Below are 24510 nucleotides of genomic sequence, written 5' to 3'. Positions count from 1 at the left end.
AATTCTCCTCTGTCCACATCAATCACAGCTCTTGCTGTGGCTAGGAAAGGTCTTCCTAGGATGATGGATTCATCCTCTTCCTTTCCAGTATCCAAGACTATGAAGTCAGTAGGGATGTAAAGGCCTTCAACCTTCACTAATACGTCCTCTACTTGTCCATAAGCCTGTTTTCTTGAATTGTCTGCCATCTCTAATGAGATTTTAGCAGCTTGCACCCCATAGATTCCCAGTTTCTCTATTACAGAGAGGGGCATGAGGTTTATCCCTGAACCAAGGTCACACAGAGCCTTAAAGATCATGGTGCCTATGGTACAAGGTATTATGAACTTTCCAGGATCCTGTTTCTTCTGAGGCAATGTCAGTTGATCCAGATCACTTAGTTCATTGGTGAACAAGGGAGGTTCATCTTCCCAAGTCTCAATACCAAATAATTTGGCATTTAGCTTCATGATTGCACCAAGGAACTTGGCAGCTTTCTCTTCAGTAACATCCTCATTCTCTTCAGAAGAGGAATACTCATCAGAGCTCATGAATGGCATAAGAAGGTTCAATGGAATCTCTATTGTCTCTAGATGAGCCTCAGCGTCCTTTGGTTCCTCAGAGGAAAGCTCCTTATTGATCACTGGACGCCCCAGGAGGTCTTCTTCCTTGGGATTCACGTCCTTCTCCTCTCTTGTGGGTTCGGCCATGGTAATTAATTCAATGGCCTTGCACTCTCCTTTTGGATTCTCTTCTGTATTGCTTGGGAGAGTACTAGGAGGGATTTCAGTGATCCTTTTACTCAGCTGGCCCACTTGTGCTTCCAAATTTCTAATGGAAGACCTTGTTTCATTCATGAAACTCACAGTCGCCTTAGATAGGTCAGAGACTAAATTTGCTAAGCTAGATGGATTCTGCTCAGAATTCTCTGTCTGTTGCTGAGTGGATGATGGAAAAGGCTTGCTATTGCTAAACCTGTTTCTTCCACCATTATTAAAGCCTTGTTGAGGCTTTTGATCCTTCCATGAGAGATTTGGGTGATTTCTCCATGATGGATTATATGTGGTTCCATAAGGTTCACCCATATAATTTACCTCTGCTATTGCAGGATTCTCAGGATCATAAGCTTCTTCTTCAGAAGATGCCTCTTGAGTACTGTTGGATGCAGCTTGCATTCCATTCAGACTCTGAGAAATCATATTGACTTGCTGAGTCAATATTTTGTTCTGAGCCAATATGGCATTCAGAGTATCAATTTCAAGAACTCCCTTCTTCATAGGCGTCCCATTATTCACAGGATTCCTCTCAGAAGTGTACATGAACTGGTTATTAGCAACCATGTCAATGAGTTCTTGAGCTTCTGCAGGCGTTTTCTTTAGGTGAATGGATCCACCTGCAGAAGTATCTAATGACATCTTTGATAGCTCAGATAAACCATCATAGAATATATCCGGGATGGTCCATTCTGAAAGCATGTCAGAAGGACACTTTTTGGTCAGCTGCTTGTATCTTTCCCAAGCTTCATAGAGGGATTCACCATCTTTTTGTTTGAAGGTTTGAACATCCACTCTAAGCTTTCTCAGCTTTTGAGGAGGAAAGAACTTGGCTAAGAAAGCCGTGACCAGCTTATCCCAAGAGTTCAAACTATCCTTAGGTTGAGAGTCCAACCAGATTCTAGCTCTGTCTCTTACAGCAAATGGGAAAAGCATGAGCCTATAGACTTCAGGATCTACTCCATTAGTCTTAACAGTATCACAGATCTGCAAGAATTCAGTTAAGAACTGAAAAGGATCTTCAGATGGAAGTCCATGAAACTTGCAGTTCTGCTGCATCAGAGAAACTAGCTGAGGTTTCAGCTCAAAGTTGTTTGCTCCAATGACAGGAATGGAGATGCTTCTTCCATGTAAATTGGAATTTGGTGCAGTAAAGTCATCAAGAATTCTCCTTGCATTATTATTATTTTCAGCTGTCATCTCCTCTTCCTGTTCGAAATTTTCAACAAGGTTGTCTCTGGATTGTTGTAATTTAGCTTCTCTTAGTTTCCTCTTCAGAGTCCTTTCAGGTTCTGGATCAGCTTCAACAAGAATGCCTTTTTCCTTGTTCCTGCTCATACGAAAGATAAGAGAACAAGAAAAGAAGAGGAATCCTCTATGTCACAGTAAAGAGGTTCCTTATTGTTAGTGGAAGAAAAAAAGGAATAGGGGTGAAGAAGAATGAAGAATCCAAACACAATGGTAAGGATATGAGCAGTGATGTGAGATGAAGAGAAGTGTTAGTAGATGAATAAATAATTAGAAGGAGATGAGGGAGAAGGATTTTCGAAAATTATTTTTGAAAAAGGGTTAGTGATTTTCGAAAATAGTTTTTGAAAAAGGTTAGTAGTTTTTCGAAAATTCAATTAAAAAATAAAATAATTAGTCTAATTAAAAAGAAATTTTGAAAAAGAGGGAAGATTTTTTCGAAAATTAGAGAGAGAGAGAGTTAGTTAGGTAGTTTTGAAAAAGATAAGAAACAAACAAAAAGTTAGTTGGTTAGTTGAAACAAATTTTGAAAAGATAAGAAGTTAGGAAGTTAGAAAAGATATTTTGCAATCACTTTTTTGAAAAAGGTAAGATAAGAAGATATTTTTGAAAAGATATGATAGAAATTAGTTTTGAAAAAGATTTGATTTTTAAAATCACAATTAATGACTTGATTCATAAGAAATCACAAGATATGATCCTAGAACTTAAATTTTGAATCTTTCTTAACAAGTAAGTAACAAACTTAAAATTTTTGAATCAAAACATTAATTGTTATTGTTATTTTCGAAAATTTGATATAAAAATAAGAAAAAGATTTTTGAAAAATATTTTTAAAATTTTCGAAAATAACTAAGAAAAATGAAAAAGATTTGACTTTTGAAAAAGATTTTGAAAAAGATAAGATTTTTGAATTGAAAATTTGATTTAACTCATAAGAAACAACTAGATTTTAAAAATTTTTGAAAGAGTCAACTCAAATTTTCGAATTTATGAGAGAAAAAAGGGAAAGATATTTTTTTGATTTTTGAATTTTTATGATGAGAAAGAGAAACATGAAAATGATGCAATGCAAGAAAATTTTGGATCAAAATAAAGAATGCATGCAAGAATGCTATGAATGTCAAAATGAACACCAAGAACACTTTGAAGATCATGATGAACATCAAGAACATATTTTTTGAAAATTTTTTAATGCAAAGAAAACATGCAAGACACCAAACTTAGAATTCTTTAATGCTTAGACACTAAGAATTCAAGAATGCATATGAAAAACAAGAAAAGACACAAAACATGCAAATGCAAAGATCAAACAAGAAGACTTACCAAGAACAACTTGAAGATCATGACGAACACTATGAATGCATGAAAATTTTTGAAAAATGCAAGATGAGTATGCAATTGACACCAAACTTATAACATGACTCAAGACTCAAACAAGAAACACAAAAAATATTTTTGATTTTTATGATTTTCTAATTTTTTTTTTGTATTTTTTTTCGAAAATTATTTGAAAAAGGAAAATAAGGATTCCAATATTTTTAATATGAATTCCAGGAATCTTATGCTCTTTAGCCTAAAGCTCCAATCAAAGGGTCAGGCATGGCTTAATAGCCAGCCAAGCTTTAGTATGTAACTCAGACATGACACGCCTAACATGCCGTACAGTCGTGGCTTTACAGCCAACCAGGCTTCAACATGCTTTATGAAACACTAGAATTCATTCTTAAAAATTCTGAAGAAAAGATATTTTTGAAAACATTTTTAATTTATTTTTTTTTTTCGAAAACTGATGAGAAATTTTTTTGAAAGATTTTTGAAAAATTTTTGAAAATTAAAACAAAAAGAAAATTACCTAATCTGAGCAACAAGATGAACCGTTAGTTGTCCAAACTCGAACAATCCCCGGCAACGGTGCCAAAAACTTGGTATGCGAAATTGTTACTCAGGTTGTGAATTGTTGTTCGAAATTGATTCCCTGGCAATGGCACCAAAAACGGATGCACAGAACCATGGTCTAAACATATCTTCACAACTTCGCATAACTAACCAACAAGTGCACTGGGTCGTCCAAGTAATACCTTACGTGAGTAAGGGTCGAATCCCACGGAGATTGTTGGTATGAAGCAAGCTATGGTCACCTTGTAAATCTCAGTCAGGCAGATATAAAATAGTTATGGAGTTTTCGAAATTTAGTATTAAAAGAAGGATAGAAATACTTATGTAAATCATTGGTGAGAATTTCAGATAAGCGTATGGAGATGCATTCGTTCCTCTGAACCTCTACTTTCCTGCTGTCTTCATCCAATCAGTCTTACTCCTTTCTATGGCTGGCTTTATGCAAGGGCATCACCGTTGTCAATGGCTACATCCCCTCCTCTTGTGAAAATGGTCCAAATGCTCTGTCACAGCACGGCTAATCATCTGAGGTTCCCGATCATGCTGGAATAGGATTCACCCTCCTTTTGCGTCTGTCACTACGCCCAGCACTCGCGAGTTTGAAGCTCGTCACAGTCATTCAATCCCATAATCCTACTCGGAATACCACAGACAAGGTTTAGACTTTCCGGATTCTCATGAATGCCGCCATCAATCTAGCTTACACCACGAAGATTCTGGTTAAGAGATCTAAGAGATACTCATTCAATCTAAGGTAGAACGGAAGTGGTTGTCAGGCACGCGTTCATAAGGAATGATGATGATTGTCACGTTCATCACATTCAGGTTGAAGTGCGAATGAATATCTTAGAAGCGGAACAAGTTGAATTGAATAGAAAAACAGTAGTACTTTGCATTAATCTTTGAGGAACAGCAGAGCTCCACACCTTAATCTATGGAGTGCAGAAACTCTACCGTTAAAAATACATAAGTAAAAGGTCTAGGCATGGCCGAGATGGCCAGCCCCCAAAACGTGATCTAAGATAGCATACAACTGATCAAAGATTCAAAGATGTCTAATACAATAGTAAAAGGTCCTATTTATAATAAACTAGCTACTAGGGTTTATAGAAGTAAGTAATTGATGCATAAATCCACTTTCGGGGCCCACTTGGTGTGTGCTTGGGCTGAGCTTGAAGTCTACAGGTGGAGAGGTCATTCTTGGAGTTGAACGCCAGCTTTTGTGCCAGTTTGGGCGTTGAACTCCACTTTGCAACTTGTTTCTGGCGCTGGACGCCAGAATTGGGTAGAGAGCTGGTGTTGAACGCCAGTTTGCGTCATCTAAACTTGGGCAAAGTATAGACTATTATACATTTCTGGAAAGCCCTGGATGTCTACTTTACAACGCAATTGGAAGCGCGCCATTGTGAGTTCTGTAGCTCCAGAAAATCTATTTTGAGTGTAGGGAGGTCAGAATCCAACAACATTAGCAGTCCTTCTTCAACCTCTGAATCTGATTTTTGCTCAAGTCCCTCAATTTCAGCCAGAAAATACCTGAAATCACAGAAAAACACACAAACTCATAGTAAAGTCCAGAAATGTGAATTTAACATAAAAACTAATGAAAACATCCCTAAAAGTAACTAGATTCTACTAAAAACTTACTAAAAACAATGCCAAAAAGCGTATAAATTATCCGCTCATCACAACACCAAACTTAAATTGTTGCTTGTCCCCAAGCAACTGAAAATCAAATAGGATAAAAAGAAGAGAATATACTATAAATTCCAAACTATCAATGAAACATAGCTCCAATTAGATGAGCGGGACTTGTAGCTTTTTGCCTCTTGAATAGTTTTGGCATCTCACTTTATCCATTGAAGTTCAGAATGATTGGCTTCTATAGGAACTCAGAGTTTAGATAATGTTATTGACTCTCCTAGTTCAGTATGATGATTCTTGAACACAGCTATTTTATGAGTCTTGGCTGTGGCCCTAAGCACTTTGTTTTCCAGTATTACCACCGGATACATAAATGCCACAGACACATAATTGGGTGAACCTTTTCAGATTGTGACTCAGCTTTGCTAAAGTCCCCAATTAGAGGTGTCCAGGGTTCTTAAGCACACTCTTTTTTGCTTTGGACCTTGACTTTAACCGCTCAGTCTCAAGTTTTCACTTGACACCTACACGCCACAAGCACATGGTTAGGGACAGCTCGGTTTAGCCGCTTAGACCAGGATTTTATTCCTTTAGGCCCTCCTATCCACTAATGCTCAAAGCCTTGGGATCCTTTTTATTTGCCCTTGCCTTTTGGTTTTAAGGGTTATTGGCTTTTTGCTCTTGCTTTTTTTTTCTTTCTATTTTTTTTCGCCTATTTTTTTTTTATTTTTATTTTTGCAAGCATTGTTCTTTGCTGCTTTTTCTTGCTTCAAGAATCATTTTTATGATTTTTCAGATTATCAAATAATATGTCTCTTAGTCATCATTCTTTCAAGAGCCAACATATTTAACATTCTTAAACAACAACTTCAAAAGACATATGCACTGTTCAAGCATACATTCAGAAAACAAGAAGCATTGTCACCACATCAATATAATTAAACTAAGTTCAAGGATAAATTCAAAACTCATGTACTTCTTGTTCTTTTTGAATTAAAACATTTTTCATTTAAGAGAGGTGATGGATTCATAGGACATTCATAACTTTAAGACAAAGTACTAAATACTAATGATCATGTAATGAAGACACAAACATGGATAAGCACTTAACATAGAAAACGAAAAACAGAGAAAGTAAGAACAAGGAATGAGTCCACCTTAGTGATGGTGGCGTTTCCTTCTTGAGGAACCAATGATGTCCTTGAGCTCTTCTATGTCTCTTCCTTGTCTTTGTTGCTCCTCCCTCATTGCTTTTTGATCTTCTCTGATTTCATGAAGAATGATGGAGTGCTCTTGATGTTCCACGCTTAGTTGTCCCATGTTGGAACTTAATTCTCCTAGGGAGGTGTTGATTTGCTCCCAATAGTTTTGTGGAGGAAAATGCATTTGAGGCATCTCCGGGATCTCATGGTGATGAGCTTCCTGCGCCTCTTGAGCTCCATGAATGGGCTCTCGTGCTTGCTCCATCTTTTTCTTAGTGATGGGCTTCTCTTCCTCAATGTGAATGTCTCCTTCTATGAAAGCTCCAGCTGAGTAACATAGATGGCAGATAAGATGAGGAAAAGCTAGCCTTGCCCCAGGAGAGGGCTTTTCAGCTATTTTGTAGAGTTCAAGGGAGATGACTTCATGAACCTCTACTTCTTCTCCAATCATGATGCTATGGATCATGATGGCCCGATCCATAGTAACTTCAGATCGGTTGCTAGTGGGGATGATGGAGTGTTGGATGAACTCCAACCATCCTCTAGCCATAGGCTTGAGGTCCAATCTTCTTAGTTGAACCGGCTTGCCTTTAGAGTCAATCTTCCATTGAGCTCCTTCCACACATATGTCCATAAGGACTTGGTCCAACCTTTGATTAAAGTTGACCCTTCTAGTGTAGGGGCGTTCATCTACTTGCATCATAGGCAAGTTAAACGCCAACCTCACATTTTCCGGACTAAAATCCAAGTATTTCCCCCGAACCATTGTAACATAGTTCTTTGGATCCGGGTTCTTACTTTGATCATGGTTCTTGGTGATCCATGCATTGGCATAGAACTCTTGAACCATTACAATGCCGACTTGTTGGATAGGATTTGTTAGAACTTCCCAACCTCTTTTTTGAATTTCATGTCGGATCTCCGGATACTCATTTTTCTTGAGCTTGAAAGGGACCTCAGGGATCACCTTCTTCTTGGCCACAACATCATAGAAGTGGTCTTGATGGGCTTTGGAGATGAACCTTTCCATCTCCCATGACTCGGAGGTGGAAGTTTTTGTCTTCCCTTTCCCTTTTCTAGAGGATTCTCCGGTCTTGGGTGCCATCAATGGTAATGGAAAAACAAAAAGCTTATGCTTTTACCACACCAAACTTAGAATATTGCTCGCCCTCGAGCAAGAGAAGAGAGAATAATATGAAGAAGAAGAAGAAAATATGGATAAGAGGGGGAAGGTGTGTTTCGGCCAAGAAGAGAAGAGAGGGTTGTGTTGTGTGAAAATGAGGAAGAATGGAGGGCTATATATAGGGAAGGGTGGGGGGGTTTAAGTTTCGGCCATATGGGTGGGTTTGGGTGGGAAATTGATTTGAATTTTGAAGGTAGGTGGAGTTTATGAGGTAGGTTTATGGGGAAGAGTGGATGGATATGAGTGGTGAAGAGGTGATGAGGAAGAGAGATTGAGGTGATTGGTGAAGTGTTTTGGGGAAGAGTGTTTATAGGATTGTGTGAAAGAAGGGTGAGAAGAAGTGAGTGGAGGTAGGTGGAGATCCTGTGGGGTCCACAGATCCTGAGGTGATCCTGTGGGGTCCACAGATCCTGAGGTGTTCAAGGATTTACAACCTTGCACCAAATTGGGCATGCAAAATGCCCTTGCACACAACTCTGGGCGTTCAGCGCCAGATTGGTGCTTGTTCTGGGCGTTGAACGCCCATTTGTAGCCTATTTCTGGCATTGAACGCCAGAACCATGCTTGTTCTGGGCGTTCAGCGCCAGCTCTTCTCCAGGGTGCATTTCTGGCGTTCAGCGCCAGAACCATGCTCTGTTCTGGCGTTGAACGCCCAAAACATGCTTCTTACTGGCGTTTAAACGCCAGTAAGGTCTTCCTCCAGGGTGTGATTTTTCTTCTGCTATTTTTGATTCTGTTTTCAATTTTTATATTTATTTTGTGACTCCACATGATCATGTACCTAATAAAACATGAAAAACCATGAAAATAAAAATTATAGAAATAAACATTGGGTTGCCTCCCAACAAGCGCTTCTTTAATGTCAATAGCTTGACAGTGGGCTCTCATGGAGCCTTACAGATGTGCAGAGCTTTGTTGAGACCTCCCAACACCAAACTTAGAGTTTGGATATGGGGGTTTGACACCAAACTTAGAGTTTGGTTGTGGCCTCCCAACACCAAACTTAGAGTTTGACTGTGGGGGCTTTGGTTGACTCTGCTTTGAGAGAAGCTTTTTATGCTTCCTCTCCATGGATGCAGAGAGAGATCCTTGAGTTGTAAACACAAGGTTGTCCTCATTTATTTGAAGGATCAATTCTCCTCTGTCCACATCAATCACAGCTCTTGCTGTGGCTAGGAAAGGTCTTCCTAGGATGATGGATTCATCCTCTTCCTTTCCAGTATCCAAGACTATGAAGTCAGTAGGGATGTAAAGGCCTTCAACCTTCACTAATACGTCCTCTACTTGTCCATAAGCCTGTTTTCTTGAATTGTCTGCCATCTCTAATGAGATTTTAGCAGCTTGCACCCCATAGATTCCCAGTTTCTCTATTACAGAGAGGGGCATGAGGTTTATCCCTGAACCAAGGTCACACAGAGCCTTAAAGATCATGGTGCCTATGGTACAAGGTATTATGAACTTTCCAGGATCCTGTTTCTTCTGAGGCAATGTCAGTTGATCCAGATCACTTAGTTCATTGGTGAACAAGGGAGGTTCATCTTCCCAAGTCTCAATACCAAATAATTTGGCATTTAGCTTCATGATTGCACCAAGGAACTTGGCAGCTTTCTCTTCAGTAACATCCTCATTCTCTTCAGAAGAGGAATACTCATCAGAGCTCATGAATGGCATAAGAAGGTTCAATGGAATCTCTATTGTCTCTAGATGAGCCTCAGAGTCCTTTGGTTCCTCAGAGGAAAGCTCCTTATTGATCACTGGACGCCCCAGGAGGTCTTCTTCCTTGGGATTCACGTCCTTCTCCTCTCTTGTGGGTTCGGCCATGGTAATTAATTCAATGGCCTTGCACTCTCCTTTTGGATTCTCTTCTGTATTGCTTGGGAGAGTACTAGGAGGGATTTCAGTGATCCTTTTACTCAGCTGGCCCACTTGTGCTTCCAAATTTCTAATGGAAGACCTTGTTTCATTCATGAAACTCACAGTCGCCTTAGATAGGTCAGAGACTAAATTTGCTAAGCTAGATGGATTCTGCTCAGAATTCTCTGTCTGTTGCTGAGTGGATGATGGAAAAGGCTTGCTATTGCTAAACCTGTTTCTTCCACCATTATTAAAGCCTTGTTGAGGCTTTTGATCCTTCCATGAGAGATTTGGGTGATTTCTCCATGATGGATTATATGTGGTTCCATAAGGTTCACCCATATAATTTACCTCTGCTATTGCAGGATTCTCAGGATCATAAGCTTCTTCTTCAGAAGATGCCTCTTGAGTACTGTTGGATGCAGCTTGCATTCCATTCAGACTCTGAGAAATCATATTGACTTGCTGAGTCAATATTTTGTTCTGAGCCAATATGGCATTCAGAGTATCAATTTCAAGAACTCCCTTCTTCATAGGCGTCCCATTATTCACAGGATTCCTCTCAGAAGTGTACATGAACTGGTTATTAGCAACCATGTCAATGAGTTCTTGAGCTTCTGCAGGCGTTTTCTTTAGGTAAATGGATCCACCTGCAGAAGTATCTAATGACATCTTTGATAGCTCAGATAAACCATCATAGAATATATCCGGGATGGTCCATTCTGAAAGCATGTCAGAAGGACACTTTTTGGTCAGCTGCTTGTATCTTTCCCAAGCTTCATAGAGGGATTCACCATCTTTTTGTTTGAAGGTTTGAACATCCACTCTAAGCTTTCTCAGCTTTTGAGGAGGAAAGAACTTGGCTAAGAAAGCCGTGACCAGCTTATCCCAAGAGTTCAAACTATCCTTAGGTTGAGAGTCCAACCAGATTCTAGCTCTGTCTCTTACAGCAAATGGGAAAAGCATGAGCCTATAGACTTCAGGATCTACTCCATTAGTCTTAACAGTATCACAGATCTGCAAGAATTCAGTTAAGAACTGAAAAGGATCTTCAGATGGAAGTCCATGAAACTTGCAGTTCTGCTGCATCAGAGAAACTAGCTGAGGTTTCAGCTCAAAGTTGTTTGCTCCAATGACAGGAATGGAGATGCTTCTTCCATGTAAATTGGAATTTGGTGCAGTAAAGTCATCAAGAATTCTCCTTGCATTATTATTATTTTCAGCTGTCATCTCCTCTTCCTGTTCGAAATTTTCAACAAGGTTGTCTCTGGATTGTTGTAATTTAGCTTCTCTTAGTTTCCTCTTCAGAGTCCTTTCAGGTTCTGGATCAGCTTCAACAAGAATGCCTTTTTCCTTGTTCCTGCTCATACGAAAGATAAGAGAACAAGAAAAGAAGAGGAATCCTCTATGTCACAGTAAAGAGGTTCCTTATTGTTAGTGGAAGAAAAAAAGGAATAGGGGTGAAGAAGAATGAAGAATCCAAACACAATGGTAAGGATATGAGCAGTGATGTGAGATGAAGAGAAGTGTTAGTAGATGAATAAATAATTAGAAGGAGATGAGGGAGAAGGATTTTCGAAAATTATTTTTGAAAAAGGGTTAGTGATTTTCGAAAATAGTTTTTGAAAAAGGTTAGTAGTTTTTCGAAAATTCAATTAAAAAATAAAATAATTAGTCTAATTAAAAAGAAATTTTGAAAAAGAGGGAAGATTTTTTCGAAAATTAGAGAGAGAGAGAGTTAGTTAGGTAGTTTTGAAAAAGATAAGAAACAAACAAAAAGTTAGTTGGTTAGTTGAAACAAATTTTGAAAAGATAAGAAGTTAGGAAGTTAGAAAAGATATTTTGCAATCACTTTTTTGAAAAAGGTAAGATAAGAAGATATTTTTGAAAAGATATGATAGAAATTAGTTTTGAAAAAGATTTGATTTTTAAAATCACAATTAATGACTTGATTCATAAGAAATCACAAGATATGATTCTAGAACTTAAATTTTGAATCTTTCTTAACAAGTAAGTAACAAACTTAAAATTTTTGAATCAAAACATTAATTGTTATTGTTATTTTCGAAAATTTGATATAAAAATAAGAAAAAGATTTTTGAAAAATATTTTTAAAATTTTCGAAAATAACTAAGAAAAATGAAAAAGATTTGACTTTTGAAAAAGATTTTGAAAAAGATAAGATTTTTGAATTGAAAATTTGATTTAACTCATAAGAAACAACTAGATTTTAAAATTTTTTGAAAGAGTCAACTCAAATTTTCGAATTTATGAGAGAAAAAAGGGAAAGATATTTTTTTTATTTTTGAATTTTTATGATGAGAAAGAGAAACATGAAAATGATGCAATGCAAGAAAATTTTGGATCAAAACAAAGAATGCATGCAAGAATGCTATGAATGTCAAAATGAACACCAAGAACACTTTGAAGATCATGATGAACATCAAGAACATATTTTTTGAAAATTTTTTAATGCAAAGAAAACATGCAAGACACCAAACTTAGAATTCTTTAATGCTTAGACACTAAGAATTCAAGAATGCATATGAAAAACAAGAAAAGACACAAAACATGCAAATGCAAAGATCAAACAAGAAGACTTACCAAGAACAACTTGAAGATCATGACGAACACTATGAATGCATGAAAATTTTTGAAAAATGCAAGATGAGTATGCAATTGACACCAAACTTATAACATGACTCAAGACTCAAACAAGAAACACAAAAAATATTTTTGATTTTTATGATTTTCTAATTTTTTTTTTGTATTTTTTTTCGAAAATTATTTGAAAAAGGAAAATAAGGATTCCAATATTTTTAATATGAATTCCAGGAATCTTATGCTCTTTAGCCTAAAGCTCCAATCAAAGGGTCAGGCATGGCTTAATAGCCAGCCAAGCTTTAGTATGTAACTCAGACATGACACGCCTAACATGCCGTACAGTCGTGGCTTTACAGCCAACCAGGCTTCAACATGCTTTATGAAACACTAGAATTCATTCTTAAAAATTCTGAAGAAAAGATATTTTTGAAAACATTTTTAATTTATTTTTTTTTTTCGAAAACTGATGAGAAATTTTTTTGAAAGAGTTTTGAAAAATTTTTGAAAATTAAAACAAAAAGAAAATTACCTAATCTGAGCAACAAGATGAACCGTTAGTTGTCCAAACTCGAACAATCCCCGGCAACGGCGCCAAAAACTTGGTATGCGAAATTGTTACTCAGGTTGTGAATTGTTGTTCGAAATTGATTCCCTGGCAATGGCACCAAAAATGGATGCACAGAACCATGGTCTAAACATATCTTCACAACTTCGCATAACTAACCAACAAGTGCACTGGGTCGTCCAAGTAATACCTTACGTGAGTAAGGGTCGAATCCCACGGAGATTGTTGGTATGAAGCAAGCTATGGTCACCTTGTAAATCTCAGTCAGGCAGATATAAAATAGTTATGGAGTTTTCGAAATTTAGTATTAAAAGAAGGATAGAAATACTTATGTAAATCATTGGTGAGAATTTCAGATAAGCGTATGGAGATGCATTCGTTCCTCTGAACCTCTACTTTCCTGCTGTCTTCATCCAATCAGTCTTACTCCTTTCTATGGCTGGCTTTATGCAAGGGCATCACCGTTGTCAATGGCTACATCCCCTCCTCTTGTGAAAATGGTCCAAATGCTCTGTCACAGCACGGCTAATCATCTGAGGTTCCCGATCATGCTGGAATAGGATTCACCCTCCTTTTGCGTCTGTCACTACGCCCAGCACTCGCGAGTTTGAAGCTCGTCACAGTCATTCAATCCCATAATCCTACTCGGAATACCACAGACAAGGTTTAGACTTTCCGGATTCTCATGAATGCCGCCATCAATCTAGCTTACACCACGAAGATTCTGGTTAAGAGATCTAAGAGATACTCATTCAATCTAAGGTAGAACGGAAGTGGTTGTCAGGCACGCGTTCATAAGGAATGATGATGATTGTCACGTTCATCACATTCAGGTTGAAGTGCGAATGAATATCTTAGAAGCGGAACAAGTTGAATTGAATAGAAAAACAGTAGTACTTTGCATTAATCTTTGAGGAACAGCAGAGCTCCACACCTTAATCTATGGAGTGCAGAAACTCTACCGTTAAAAATACATAAGTAAAAGGTCTAGGCATGGCCGAGATGGCCAGCCCCCAAAACGTGATCTAAGATAGCATACAACTGATCAAAGATTCAAAGATGTCTAATACAATAGTAAAAGGTCCTATTTATAATAAACTAGCTACTAGGGTTTATAGAAGTAAGTAATTGATGCATAAATCCACTTTCGGGGCCCACTTGGTGTGTGCTTGGGCTGAGCTTGAAGTCTACAGGTGGAGAGGTCATTCTTGGAGTTGAACGCCAGCTTTTGTGCCAGTTTGGGCGTTGAACTCCACTTTGCAACTTGTTTCTGGCGCTGGACGCCAGAATTGGATAGAGAGCTGGTGTTGAACGCCAGTTTGCGTCATCTAAACTTGGGCAAAGTATGGACTATTATACATTTCTGGAAAGCCCTGGATGTCTACTTTACAACGCAATTGGAAGCGCGCCATTTTGAGTTCTGTAGCTCCAGAAAATCTATTTTGAGTGTAGGGAGGTCAGAATCCAACAGCATTAGCAGTCCTTCTTCAACCTCTGAATCTGATTTTTGCTCAAGTCCCTCAATTTCAGCCAGAAAATACCTGAAATCACAGAAAAACACACAAACTCATAGTAAAGTCCAGAAATGTGAATTTAACATAAAAACTAATGAAAACATCCCTAAAAGTAACTAGATTCTACTAAAAACTTACTAAAAACAATGCCAAAAAGCGTATAAATTATCCGCTCATCACAACACCAAACTTAAATTGTTGCTTGTCCCCAAGCAACTGAAAATCAAATAGGATAAAAAGAAGAGAATATAATATAAATTCCAAACTATCAATGAAACATAGCTCCAATTAGATGAGCGGGACTTGTAGCTTTTTGCCTCTTGAATAGTTTTGGCATCTCACTTTATCCATTGAAGTTCAGAATGATTGGCTTCTATAGGAACTCAGAGTTTAGATAATGTTATTGACTCTCCTAGTTCAGTATGATGATTCTTGAACACAGCTATTTTATGAGTCTTGGCTGTGGCCCTAAGCACTTTGTTTTCCAGTATTACCACCGGATACATAAATGCCACAGACACATAATTGGGTGAACCTTTTCAGATTGTGACTCAGCTTTGCTAAAGTCCCCAATTAGAGGTGTCCAGGGTTCTTAAGCACACTCTTTTTTTGCTTTGGACCTTGACTTTAACCGCTCAGTCTCAAGTTTTCACTTGACACCTACACGCCACAAGCACATGGTTAGGGACAGCTCGGTTTAGCCGCTTAGACCAGGATTTTATTCCTTTAGGCCCTCCTATCCACTAATGCTCAAAGCCTTGGGATCCTTTTTATTTGCCCTTGCCTTTTGGTTTTAAGGGTTATTGGCTTTTTGCTCTTGCTTTTTTTTTTCTTTCTATTTTTTTTCGCCTATTTTATTTTTATTTTTTTTTTTGCAAGCTTTGTTCTTTGCTGCTTTTTCTTGCTTCAAGAATCATTTTTATGATTTTTCAGATTATCAAATAATATGTCTCCTAGTCATCATTCTTTCAAGAGCCAACATATTTAACATTCTTAAACAACAACTTCAAAAGACATATGCACTGTTCAAGCATACATTCAGAAAACAAGAAGCATTGTCACCACATCAATATAATTAAACTAAGTTCAAGGATAAATTCAAAACTCATGTACTTCTTGTTCTTTTTGAATTAAAACATTTTTCATTTAAGAGAGGTGATGGATTCATAGGACATTCATAACTTTAAGACAAAGTACTAAATACTAATGATCATGTAATGAAGACACAAACATGGATAAGCACTTAACATAGAAAACGAAAAACAGAGAAAGTAAGAACAAGGAATGAGTCCACCTTAGTGATGGTGGTGTTTCCTTCTTGAGGAACCAATGATGTTCTTGAGCTCTTCTATGTCTCTTCGGGTCTTTGTTGCTCCTCCCTCATTGCTTTTTGATCTTCTCTGATTTCATGAAGAATGATGGAGTGCTCTTGATGTTCCATGCTTAGTTGTCCCATGTTGGAACTTAATTCTCCTAGGGAGGTGTTGATTTGCTCCCAATAGTTTTGTGGAGGAAAATGCATTTGAGGCATCTCCGGGATCTCATGGTGATGAGCTTCCTGCGCCTCTTGAGCTCCATGAATGGGCTCTCGTGCTTGCTCCATCTTTTTCTTAGTGATGGGCTTCTCTTCCTCAATGTGAATGTCTCCTTCTATGAAAGCTCCAACTGAGTAACATAGATGGCAGATAAGATGAGGAAAAGCTAGCCTTGCCCCAGGAGAGGGCTTTTCGGCTATTTTGTAGAGTTCAAGGGAGATGACTTCATGAACCTCTACTTCTTCTCCAATCATGATGCTATGGATCATGATGGCCCGATCCACAGTAACTTCAGATCGGTTGCTAGTGGGGATGATGGAGTGTTGGATGAACTCCAACCATCCTCTAGCCACAGGCTTGAGGTCCAATCTTCTTAGTTGAACCGGCTTGCCTTTAGAGTCAATCTTCCATTGAGCTCCTTCCACACATATGTCCATAAGGACTTGGTCCAACCTTTGATTAAAGTTGACCCTTCTAGTGTAGGGGCGTTCATCTACTTGCATCATAGGCAAGTTAAACGCCAACCTCACATTTTCCAGACTAAAATCCAAGTATTTCCCCCGAACCATTGTAACATAGTTCTTTGGATCCGGGTTCTTACTTTGATCATGGTTCTTGGTGATCCATGCATTGGCATAGAACTCTTGAACCATTACGATGCCGACTTGTTGGATGGGATTTGTTAGAACTTCCCAACCTCTTCTTTGAATTTCATGTCGGATCTCCGGATACTCATTTTTCTTGAGCTTGAAAGGGACCTCAGGGATCACCTTCTTCTTGGCCACAACATCATAGAAGTGGTCTTGATGGGCTTTGGAGATGAACCTTTCCATCCCCCATGACTCGGAGGTGGAAGTTTTTGTCTTCCCTTTCCCTTTTCTAGAGGATTCTCCGGTCTTGGGTGCCATCAATGGTAATGGAAAAACAAAAAGCTTATGCTTTTACCACACCAAACTTAGAATATTGCTCGCCCTCGAGCAAGAGAAGAGAGAATAATATGAAGAAGAAGAAGAAAATATGGATAAGAGGGGGAAGGTGTGTTTCAGCCAAGAAGAGAAGAGAGGGTTGTGTTGTGTGAAAATGAGGAAGAATGGAGGGCTATATATAGGGAAGGGAGGGGGGTTTATGTTTCGGCCATATGGGTGGGTTTGGGTGGGAAATTGATTTGAATTTTGAAGGTAGGTGGAGTTTATGAGGTAGGTTTATGGGGAAGAGTGGATGGATGTGAGTGGTGAAGAGGTGATGAGGAAGAGAGATTGAGGTGATTGGTGAAGAGTTTTGGGGAAGAGTGTTTATGGGATTGTGTGAAAGAAGGGTGAGAAGAAGTGAGTGGAGGTAGGTGGGGATCCTGTGGGGTCCACAGATCCTGAGGTGATCTTGTGGGGTCCACAGATCCTGAGGTGTTCAAGGATTTACAACCTTGCACCAAATTGGGCATGCAAAATGCCCTTGCACACAACTCTGGGCGTTCAGCACCAGATTGGTGCTTGTTCTGGGCGTTGAACGCCCATTTGTAGCCTATTTCTGGCGTTGAACGCCAGAACCATGCTTGTTCTGGGCGTTCAGCGCCAGCTCTTCTCCAGGGTGCATTTCTGGCGTTCAAACGCCCAGATGCTGCCCATTTCTGGCGTTCAGCGCCAGAACCATGCTCTGTTCTGGCGTTGAACGCCCAAAACATGCTTCTTACTGGCGTTTAAACGCCAGTAAGGTCTTCCTCCAGGGTGTGATTTTTCTTCTGCTATTTTTGATTCTGTTTTCAATTTTTATATTTATTTTGTGACTCCACATGATCATGTACCTAATAAAACATGAAAAACCATGAAAATAAAAATTATAGAAATAAACATTGGGTTGCCTCCCAACAAGCGCTTCTTTAATGTCAATAGCTTGACAGTGGGCTCTCATAGAGCCTCACAGATGTGCAGAGCTTTGTTGAGACCTCCCAACACCAAACTTAGAGTTTGGATATGGGGGTTTGACACCAAACTTAGAGTTTGGTTGTGACCTCCCAACACCAAACTTAGAGTTTGACTGTGGGGGCTTTGGTTGACTCTGCTTTGAGAGAAGCTTTTTATGCTTCCTCTCCATGGATGCAGAGAGAGATCCTTGAGTTGTAAACACAAGGTTGTCCTCATTTATTTGAAGGATCAATTCTCCTCTGTCCACATCAATCACAGCTCTTGCTGTGGCTAGGAAAGGTCTTCCTAGGATGATGGATTCATCCTCTTCCTTTCTAGTATCCAAGACTATGAAGTCAGTAGGGATGTAAAGGCCTTCAACCTTCACTAATACGTCCTCTACTTGTCCATAAGCCTGTTTTCTTGAATTGTCTGCCATCTCTAATGAGATTTTAGCAGCTTGCACCCCACAGATTCCCAGTTTCTCTATTACAGAGAGGGGCATGAGGTTTATCCCTGAACCAAGGTCACACAGAGCCTTAAAGATCATGGTGCCTATGGTACAAGGTATTATGAACTTTCCAGGATCCTGTTTCTTCTGAGGCAATGTCAGTTGATCCAGATCACTTAGTTCATTGGTGAACAAGGGAGGTTCATCTTCCCAAGTCTCAATACCAAATAATTTGGCATTTAGCTTCATGATTGCACCAAGGAACTTGGCAGCTTGCTCTTCAGTAACATCCTCGTTCTCTTCAGAAGAGGAATACTCATCAGAGCTCATGAATGGCATAAGGAGGTTCAATGGAATCTCTATGGTCTCTAGATGAGCCTCAGAGTCCTTTGGTTCCTCAGAGGGAAGCTCCTTATTGATCACTGGACGCCCCAGGAGGTCTTCTTCCTTGGGATTCACGTCCTTCTCCTCTCTTGTGGGTTCGGCCATGGTAATTAATTCAATGGCCTTGCACTCTCCTTTTGGATTCTCTTCTGTATTGCTTGGGAGAGTACTAGGAGGGATTTCAGTGATCCTTTTACTCAGCTGGCCCACTTGTGCTTCCAAATTTCTAATGAAAGACCTTGTTTCATTCATGAAACTCACAGTCGCCTTAGATAGGTCAGAGACTAAATTTGCTAAGCTAGATGGATTCTGCTCAGAATTCTCTGTCTGTTGCTGAGTGGATGATGGAAAAGGCTTGCTATTGCTAAACCTGTTTCTTCCACCATTATTAAAGCCTTGTTGAGGCTTTTGATCCTTCCATGAGAGATTTGGGTGATTTCTCCATGATGGTTTATATGTGTTTCCATAAGGTTCACCCATATAATTTACCTCTGCTATTGCAGGATTCTCAAGATCATAAGCTTCTTCTTCAGAAGATGCCTCTTGAGTACTGTTGGATGCAGCTTGCATTCCATTCAGACTCTGAGAAATCATATTGACTTGCTGAGTCAATATTTTGTTCTGAGCCAATATGGCATTCAGAGTATCAATTTCAAGAACTCCCTTCTTCATAGGCGTCCCATTATTCACAGGATTCCTCTCAGAAGTGTACATGAACTGGTTATTAGCAACCATGTCAATGAGTTCTTGAGCTTCTGCAGGCGTTTTCTTTAGGTGAATGGATCCACCTGCAGAAGTATCTAATGACATCTTTGATAGCTCAGATAAACCATCATAGAATATATCCGGGATGGTCCATTCTGAAAGCATGTCAGAAGGACACTTTTTGGTCAGCTGCTTGTATCTTTTCCAAGCTTCATAGAGGGATTCACCATCTTTTTGTTTGAAGGTTTGAACATCCACTCTAAGCTTTCTCAGCTTTTGAGGAGGAAAGAACCTGGCTAAGAAAGCCGTGACCAGCTTATCCCAAGAGTTCAAACTATCCTTAGGTTGAGAGTCCAACCAGATTCTAGCTCTGTCTCTTACAGCAAATGGGAAAAGCATGAGCCTGTAGACTTCAGGATCTACTCCATTAGTCTTAACAGTATCACAGATCTGCAAGAATTCAGTTAAGAACTGAAAAGGATCTTCAGATGGAAGTCCATGAAACTTGCAGTTCTGCTGCATCAGAGAAACTAGCTGAGGTTTTAGCTCAAAGTTGTTTGCTCCAATGACAGGAATAGAGATGCTTCTTCCATGTAAATTGGAATTTGGTGCAGTAAAGTCACCAAGCATTCTCCTTGCATTATTATTATTTTCAGCTGCCATCTCCTCTTCCTGTTCGAAATTTTCAACAAGGTTGTCTCTGGATTGTTGTAATTTAGCTTCTCTTAGTTTCCTCTTCAGAGTCCTTTCAGGTTCTGGATCAGCTTCAACAAGAATGCCTTTTTCCTTGTTCCTGCTCATACGAAAGATAAGAGAACAAGAAAAGAAGAGGAATCCTCTATGTCACAGTAAAGAGGTTCCTTATTGTTAGTGGAAGAAGAAAAGGAATAGGGGTGAAGAAGAATGAAGAATCCAAACACAATGGTAAGGATATGAGCAGTGATGTGAGATGAAGAGAAGTGTTAGTAGATGAATAAATAATTAGAAGGAGATGAGGGAGAAGGAATTTCGAAAATTATTTTTGAAAAAGGGTTAGTGATTTTCGAAAATAGTTTTTGAAAAAGGTTAGTAGTTTTTCGAAAATTAGAGAGAGAGAGAGTTAGTTAGGTAGTTTTGAAAAAGATAAGAAACAAACAAAAAGTTAGTTGGTTAGCTGAAACAAATTTTGAAAAGATAAGAAGTTAGGAAGTTAGAAAAGATATTTTGCAATCACTTTTTTGAAAAAGGTAAGATAAGAAGATATTTTTGAAAAGATATGATAGAAATTAGTTTTGAAAAAGATTTGATTTTTAAAATCACAATTAATGACTTGATTCATAAGAAATCACAAGATATGATTCTAGAACTTAAATTTTGAATCTTTCTTAACAAGTAAGTAACAAACTTAAAATTTTTGAATCAAAACATTAATTGTTATTGTTATTTTCGAAAATTTGATATAAAAATAAGAAAAAGATTTTTGAAAAATATTTTTAAAATTTTCGAAAATAACTAAGAAAAATGAAAAAGATTTGACTTTTGAAAAAGATTTTGAAAAAGATAAGATTTTTGAATTGAAAATTTGATTTAACTCATAAGAAATAACTAGATTTTAAAAATTTTTGAAAGAGTCAACTCAAATTTTCGAATTTATGAGAGAAAAAAGGGAAAGTTATTTTTTTTATTTTTGAATTTTTATGATGAGAGAGAGAAACATGAAAATGATGCAATGCATGAAAATTTTGGATCAAAACAAAGAGTGCATGCAAGAATGCTATGAATGTCAAAATGAACACCAAGAACACTTTGAAGATCATGATGAACATCAAGAACATATTTTTTGAAAATTTTTTAATGCAAAGAAAACATGCAAGACACCAAACTTAGAATTCTTTAATGCTTAGACACTAAGAATTCAAGAATGCATATGAAAAACAAGAAAAGACACAAAACATGCAAATGCAAAGATCAAACAAGAAGACTTACCAAGAACAACTTGAAGATAATGACGAACACTATGAATGCATGAAAATTTTTGAAAAATGCAAGATGAGTATGCAATTGACACCAAACTTATAACATGACTCAAGACTCAAACAAGAAACACAAAAAATATTTTTGATTTTTATGATTTTCTAATTTTTTTTTGTATTTTTTTTCGAAAATTATTTGAAAAAGGAAAATAAGGATTCCAAAATTTTTAATATGAATTCCAGGAATCTTATGCTCTTTAGCCTAAAGCTCCAATCAAAGGGTCAGGCATGGCTTAATAGCCAGCCAAGCTTTAGTATGTAACTCAGACATGACACGCCTAACATGCCCTACAGTCGTGGCTTTACAGCCAACCAGGCTTCAACATGCTTTATGAAACACTAGAATTCATTCTTAAAAATTCTGAAGAAAAGATATTTTTGAAAACATTTTTAATTTATTTTTTTTTCGAAAACTGATGAGAAATTTTTTTGAAAGATTTTTGAAAAATTTTTGAAAATTAAAACAAAAAGAAAATTACCTAATCTGAGCAACAAGATGAACCGTTAGTTGTCCAAACTCGAATAATCCCCGGCAACGGCGCCAAAAACTTGGTATGCGAAATTGTTACTCAGGTTGTGAATTGTTGTTCGAAATTGATTCCCTGGCAATGGCACCAAAAACGGATGCACAGAACCATGGTCTAAACATATCTTCACAACTTCGCATAACTAACCAACAAGTGCACTGGGTCGTCCAAGTAATACCTTACGTGAGTAAGGGTCGAATCCCACGGAGATTGTTGGTATGAAGCAAGCTATGGTCACCTTGTAAATCTCAGTCAGGCGGATATAAAATAGTTATGGAGTTTTCGAAATTTAGTAATAAAAGAAGGATAGAAATACTTATGTAAATCATTGGTGAGAATTTCAGATAAGCGTATGGAGATGCATTCGTTCCTCTGAACCTCTACTTTCCTGCTGTCTTCATCCAATCAGTCTTACTCCTTTCTATGGCTGGCTTTATGCAAGGGCATCACCGTTGTCAATGGCTACATCCCCTCCTCTTGTGAAAATGGTCCAAATGCTCTGTCACAGCACGGCTAATCATCTGAGGTTCCCGATCATGCTGGAATAGGATTCACCCTCCTTTTGCGTCTGTCACTACGCCCAGCACTCGCGAGTTTGAAGCTCGTCACAGTCATTCAATCCCATAATCCTACTCGGAATACCACAGACATGGTTTAGACTTTCCGGATTCTCATGAATGCCGCCATCAATCTAGCTTACACCACGAAGATTCTGGTTAAGAGATCTAAGAGATACTCATTCAATCTAAGGTAGAACGGAAGTGGTTGTCAGGCACGCGTTCATAAGGAATGATGATGATTGTCACGTTCATCACATTCAGGTTGAAGTGCGAATGAATATCTTAGAAGCGGAACAAGTTGAATTGAATAGAAAAACAGTAGTACTTTGCATTAATCTTTGAGGAACAGCAGAGCTCCACACCTTAATCTATGGAGTGCAGAAACTCTACCGTTAAAAATACATAAGTAAAAGGTCTAGGCATGGCCGAGATGGCCAGTCCCCAAAATGTGATCTAAGATAGCATACAACTGATCAAAGATTCAAAGATGTCTAATACAATAGTAAAAGGTCCTATTTATAATAAACTAGCTACTAGGGTTTACAGAAGTAAGTAATTGATGCATAAATCCACTTCCGGGGCCCACTTGGTGTGTGCTTGGGCTGAGCTTGAAGTCTACACGTGGAGAGGTCATTCTTGGAGTTGAACGCCAGCTTTTGTGCCAGTTTGGGCGTTGAACTCCACTTTGCAACTTGTTTCTGGCGCTGGACGCCAGAATTGGGTAGAGAGCTGGCGTTGAACGCCAGTTTGCGTCATCTAAACTTGGGCAAAGTATGGACTATTATACATTGCTGGAAAGCCCTGGATGTCTACTTTACAACTCAATTGGAAGCGCGCCATTTTGAGTTCTGTAGCTCCAGAACATCCATTTTGAGTGCAGGGAGGTCAGAATCCAACAGCATTAGCAGTCCTTCTTCAACCTCTGAATCTGATTTTTGCTCAAGTCCCTCAATTTCAGCCAGAAAATACCTGAAATCACAGAAAAACACACAAACTCATAGTAAAGTCCAGAAATGTGAATTTAACATAAAAACTAATGAAAACATCCCTAAAAGTAACTAGATTCTACTAAAAACTTACTAAAAACAATGCCAAAAAGCGTATAAATTATCCGCTCATCACAACACCAAACTTAAATTGTTGCTTGTCCCCAAGCAACTAAAAATCAAATAGGATAAAAAGAAGAGAATATACTATAAATTCCAAACTATCAATGAAACATAGCTCCAATTAGATGAGCGGGACTTGTAGCTTTTTGCCTCTTGAATATTTTTGGCATCTCACTTTATCCATTGAAGTTCAGAATGATTGGCTTCTATAGGAACTCAGAGTTTAGATAATGTTATTGACTCTCCTAGTTCAGTATGATGATTCCTGAACACAGCTATTTTATGAGTCTTGGCTGTGGCCCTAAGCACTTTGTTTTCCAGTATTACCACCGGATACATAAATGCCACAGACACATAATTGGGTGAACCTTTTCAGATTGTGACTCAGCTTTGCTAAAGTCCCCAATTAGAGGTGTCTAGGGTTCTTAAGCACACTCTTTTTTTGCTTTGGACCTTGACTTTAACCGCTCAGTCTCAAGTTTTCACTACAGACTGTAGTATAGTTTACCCAAAACTCTTCACCAATCACCACTACAGACTCTTTTTAATTTATTTTGCTACTTTTTTGTATTTTTATTTTTATTTTTATTTTTATGTTCTCAGTACTTATATATTGCTATTTTTATGTATTTTTACTCTATTTCTGCATTTTTCATTTTAGTTCATATTTTAGCCATTTAGTTTAGCAGCAATTCTAACTTATTAGTTATAGAAATTGTGGATTAATTAGTATAGCTTACCCTTTTTAGCATAAGATAGCTTAGTTTAATTTGAAAATATAAAAAGGGAGTAAACTAGGAACTTGAACATAATAAGAAACAATCCACACGACTTGTATATATAGCATTACATGTTAGTTAGTTAACA

The 24510-nt window shown here is 38.1% G+C and overlaps 3 non-coding genes across 3 annotated transcripts; all 3 read left to right on the top strand.

Moving 5' to 3' along the window:
* Positions 1-1448: 1448 nt before the first annotated feature.
* On the top strand, positions 1449-1556 carry LOC148562113 (small nucleolar RNA R71). The gene has a single exon (XR_015887473.1). It is a non-coding gene; the product is annotated as a small nucleolar RNA R71 (small nucleolar RNA).
* An 8949-nt stretch (positions 1557-10505) lies between these two features.
* Positions 10506-10613, top strand: LOC148562112 (small nucleolar RNA R71). The gene has a single exon (XR_015887472.1). It is a non-coding gene; the product is annotated as a small nucleolar RNA R71 (small nucleolar RNA).
* Positions 10614-19594: 8981 nt separating this feature from the next.
* Positions 19595-19702, top strand: LOC148562111 (small nucleolar RNA R71). The gene has a single exon (XR_015888235.1). It is a non-coding gene; the product is annotated as a small nucleolar RNA R71 (small nucleolar RNA).
* Positions 19703-24510: the final 4808 nt, after the last annotated feature.

Source organism: Arachis ipaensis, chromosome B6 (assembly GCF_059453495.1).
Source record: "Arachis ipaensis isolate K30076 ecotype BB chromosome B6, ASM5945349v1, whole genome shotgun sequence".
In the NCBI taxonomy this organism is placed as follows: domain Eukaryota; kingdom Viridiplantae; phylum Streptophyta; class Magnoliopsida; order Fabales; family Fabaceae; genus Arachis; species Arachis ipaensis.
This window is presented reverse-complemented; position numbering and strand designations above follow the sequence as displayed.